Genomic DNA, 5,402 nt, shown 5'->3' on the forward strand with positions numbered 1-5,402 from the left:
AAGGAGGCCACTCGAGCTACTTCACATGGATCTTTTTGGTCCCAACGCCTACAAGAGTCTCAATGGAAATTCTTTTGGTCTAGTTATAGTTGATGATTTTTCAAGATTTACGTGGGTGTTCTTTCTTAATGACAAGTCGCAGGTCCAGAAGATCTTCAGAAACTTCGCTAGGAAGGCCCAAAATCAGTTTGACGTGAAGATCAAGAAGGTTCGGAGTGACAACGGAACGGAGTTCAAGAACGCAAATGTGGACACCTTTCTTGACGAAGAAGGGATTTCACACGAGTTCTCGGCTACGTACACACCTCAACAAAATGGAGTTGTTGAGAGGAAGAACCGGACGCTCATCGAAATGGCAAGAACGATGCTTGATGAATACAAGACGCCGAAGCACTCTTGGGTAGAAGCGGTTGAGACAGCTTGTCACGCAACAAATCGCTTATATCTTCACAAGCTACTCGGCAAGACGGCATACGAGCTTCTCACCGGTAACAAACCCCAAGTTGGATATTTTCGAGTATTCGGCTCAAAGTGCTACATTCTTGATAAGCATCATCGTTCAAAGTTTGCTCCTAAATCTCATGAAGGTTTTCTACTTGGTTATGGCTCAAACTCTCACACTTACCGTGTCTACAACAATTTCACCCGAAAGGTTGAAGAGACGGTAGATGTGAAGTTTGATGAATCTAATGGCTTGCAAGTAGAGCAATTGCCAATTGATGTAGGAGACAAAGACCCTTCAGAAGCAATCCAAGACTTGTCCATTGGCAAAGTTCGTCCAACGGAGGTGAAGGAGAGTACCTCGTCCGTCCAAGTGGAAGCTTCTACTTCACGACAAGGTGAACCAAGAATTGATACGGAAGCATCCACAAGTGGGACACATCAAGATGAAGAAGACGAGGAAGTACATCAAGACGAACATCAACAACCTCCTTCTCCACCACGACCAGAAACCGACGACGTCAACAATAAAGAAGGCCAAGAAGAAGAACAAGATGAAGAAGATGTTCAACGAAGACCCAAGCAAAAGCTTTCACGAGTTCGAGCAAGAATTGCCAAAGATCATCCCGTCGAGCAAATCCTAAATGATATACAAACCGGGAGAATCACTCGCTCAAAAACTCGTTTAGCTAACTTTTGTGAAAACTATTCATTCATCTCTAGCATTGAACCTATGAATGTTGAAGAAGCATTGGAAGATCCAGATTGGATAAACGCTATGCATGAAGAACTACCCAATTTCGAGAGAAACCAAGTTTGGACATTGGTTGAGAAGCCCGACAACAACCACAACATCATTGGTACCAAATGGGTGTTTCGCAACAAGCAAGATGAAGATGGACAAGTGGTTCGCAACAAAGCATGTCTCGTCGCCCAAGGGTACACACAAGTCGAAGGTATGGACTATGGTGAGACATATGCTCCCATTGCTAGACTTGAGTCCATTCGCATCTTACTTGCCTATGCTAATCACCATAATATCACCTTGTACCAAATGGACATTAAAAGTGCTTTTCTAAATGGTGAAATAGAGGAGGAAGTTTATGTCAAACAACCTCCCGGCTTTATCAATCCTAAGAAACCAAATCATGTTTACAAACTTCACAAGGCTCTTTATGGTCTTAAACAAGCTCCTAGAGCATGGTATAAATGCTTGACCAAGTTCCTTACTACAAGTGGTTTTGAAATTGGTAAAATTGATTCTACTCTTTTTACTAAAAGGGTTAATGGAGAACTATTTGTATGCCAAATTTATGTCGATGATATCATATTTGGTTCAGCTAACCCTCTCTTTAGTGAAAAGTTTGGAAAGCTAATGTCAGAAAAGTTTGAGATGTCTATGATGAGTGAACTCAAATTCTTTCTCGGTTTGCAAATCAAGCAAACTAAGGAAGGTACATTTGTCTCTCAAACAAAGTACACCAAGGACTTATTCAAGAAGTTCAATATGCAAGAATGCAAAGGTATGTCTACACCCATGCCTACTAGTGGACATAATGATTTGACCAAAGATGGTGAACCGGTTGATCAAAAGGCTTATCGCTCTATGATTGGTTCATTGTTATACCTATGTGCTTCACGTCCCGATATTATGCTAAGTGTGTGCATGTGTGCACGATATCAAGCTGCTCCTAAAGATTGTCATCTTAAGTCCGTGAAAAGGATAGTGAGATATTTAATCCATACACCAAATTTTGGCATTTGGTATCCTAAGAGGTCTTATTTTGATCTTGTTGGCTATTCCGACTCGGATTATGCCGGAGACAAGGTTGATAGAAAGTCCACTTTGGGTACTTGTCAATTTCTTGGTAGATCTCTTGTGTCTTGGTCTTCCAAGAAACAAAACTCGGTATCCTTATCCACCGCCGAAGCGGAATACATTGCCGTTGGTTCATGTTGTGCTCAATTACTCTGGATGACCCAAACTCTTAAAGATTATGGGATTTATGTGAAACATGTTCCACTGCTTTGTGACAATGAAAGTGCTATCAAAATTGGTCATAATCCTGTACAACATTCTCGAACTAAGCATATTGAAGTTCGTCATCATTTCATTCGAGATCATGTTGCTAAAGGTGACATTAATCTTAAGCATGTACGCACCGATAAGCAATTAGCGATATATTCACTAAACCACTTGATGAGAAAGTGTTTTGCAGGTTGAGAGGAGAATTGAACATCATTGATGCTTCGAACTTGGAGTAGAAACTCCATTGGATACATGCAAGACACGAGCTTATGACCAATCCATGATATATCTCTTATGATAACTATCTTATGTCTTGGATATATTTGTACCTTGCATGTTGTCTAACCCATGTAGGTGCTTGGTTGAATCTAATTCCATGAGATTGCGACTCACTCACATCTTGAGCAATCTCTACATCACCAAGACTCTATACGATAGTGGTTGAAGACAAGGAAGCACAAAACCATTCAAACATATCCTTTGACAAATTCTATGTTAAGCTTCATGATTGTCATTTTTGGATACACAAGTGCTTTTCCTTGCAAGAACTAACCCATGTAGGTAGATGGACTCAAACTCCAAGTGGTGCTCCCAACTCTTGATGAGCTACATCAACCTTGAGCACCCACACAAGTTCAACTTCATGAGCAAGAACCACACCACCACCCAAGGTATGTTATTCCATCTTAGAGAAGCTTTACTCCAAGACATGAGCAAAGCAACTCAACAAGATGTGAATACATCAAGATGCTTAAACGAAAAATGGTAACCCCATTTTGAGCTTAAACGATGAGTATGACCTATGATCAAGTTTTCTCACTTGACTCCTAAGTCAATATACTCTAACATAGGTGACTATGTCACCGCCCAACTCTAGATGAAGTTCTCTTGTGTTCTTTTCTGTGTTATTGCATTTGTCTCATGCATGTTTATTTTATTTCTCTTTTTCAAAAACAAAAAAAATTCATCTAGATCTTTCAGTTTCTTCTCTTTTCTCTTTGTTTTTGTTCTGCATTTTCTGCATTTAATTCCTTGCAAATCCTTCAGGTAATTCATTGCAAATCTTTGTGAGATCCTACATGTCTAGTGAGCTGAGGTGACAAGTGTTTTTCTCTGTGTAAACTCGGTTCCACCGACTTGCAACTTTCGGTTCAACCGAATCTTTTCGGCACCATCGAAATATGCCACTCGGTGCCACCGACTTTGCAATCAGAAAAACACTTTGCCACTTGTTCTACATTTCTTCTGGTCCAGCTCCACTCAATGAATCTTGTCCTCTACAAGCATCACAATTTTATCCTCTGCTTTGTGCTGAATCTCAAGGACCAAACCTATTCGACGGATTCCAGAAAAAACCTTCCTGGAAATTGATGTCAAAGGGGGAGAGAGAGATCACATCAAAGCTTGTAGGAGAGAGAGATCACATCAAGGGAGAGAAACAGTCTCAAGGACCAAACCTACAAGAGAGAAAGTATTAAGGGGGAGAGAGAGACCTCAAGGGGGAGAGAAAGTCTCAAGGATCCCAGATGTTGTTAAGGGGGAGAGAGAGATTTCCAGGGAGAGAAAGTCTCAAGGATCCCAGATACATGTATTTGTATTAAGTTCTATTCATTTGTATCTTTCAGCTTTGATTTTATGTTCCCTATCTTCTCCCAATATCCCATGTAAGATTCAGGGGGGGCAAGACACCTAAGGGAACGAAATCAGTCAATTCATTACATATCTTTATTCTTGGGGACATGTTGAATCCAATGTGGTACCTTGTACTCACTCTCTACATGTCATCCCAGTCTTGGTATTCTTGTGGTTTCTTTTGTTTGCTCTGGCTAGTGGATGTACCTGTATTATCTAACTTTGTTTGTGCAGGTTCATTTCATCCTAAGCCAACTCAAGACCACAAGGTAAGTATATGCATCAAAATCATGAGTATGAGGAGTTCTTGCTTATGTACATACTGTTTGCAAGAAGGACTCATGAGCATGAAGGTACTTTCCTTGATAATCTTTTGCTCTGATGCATATGGCCAAGATACATGTAACACATTGCCTACTCTATCATGGTTATGCTCTCACATGCCTCTATATTTCATATTTACACGGGTGCATACATGTAGGGGGAGCCTATGCTTGTTACATGTCCTTGCAAAGCTTTTCTTGCTGTTCTTTATATCTTTATCTAAAGCTTTGATGTATGTTGCCATCAATTACCAAAAAGGGGGAGATTGAAAGCACAAGTGCTCCCTAGGTGGTTTTGATAATTGATGACAACATATCTCTTGTTGGACTAACATTTCTATCTAGCATGTTTCAGATAAGTTCAACAATGGAGTGGCATGGACTAAAGGTTGTGGGAACTCCTTCAAGATGCTAAGGACAAAGGATTGGCTAAAGCTTCAAGCTCAAGACTCTTCATTTTATATTTTAGTGATCCAAGATCACATTGAGTCCATAGGAAAAGCCAATACTATCAAGGAGGGATGAGGTGTTGCTTAATGAGCCTCTTGCTTCATGTGCTTAATGATATGCTCCAAAATCCTCAGCTACTTTCCCACTTCCACATATGACCTAAACCCTAAGCCAAACTCGGTCCTACCGATCCTTCCTATCCGGCGCCACCGAGTTTCACCTGTCATAAGCCACTGCCAAACCCTAATCAGTTCGGTCTCACCGATGGGATCTCGGTCTCACCGAGATGGGCTTGCAAACTCTCTGTTACCCATTGCAATATTCTCGGTCCCACCGAGATATGCAATCGGTCCCACCGAGTTTGCTTGACCAAATCTCAGTTTCACTTATTACCCAAATCGGTCCCACCGAGTTTGTGTAATCGGTCTCACCGAGATTACGTTATGCCCAAACCCTAACCATATCGGTCCTACCGAGTTGCATGTCAGTCCCACCGAAAATCTCTAACGGTCACTAGGTTTACCTTT

This window comes from Triticum aestivum, chromosome 5A (assembly GCF_018294505.1).
Source record: "Triticum aestivum cultivar Chinese Spring chromosome 5A, IWGSC CS RefSeq v2.1, whole genome shotgun sequence".
Classification (NCBI taxonomy): domain Eukaryota; kingdom Viridiplantae; phylum Streptophyta; class Magnoliopsida; order Poales; family Poaceae; genus Triticum; species Triticum aestivum.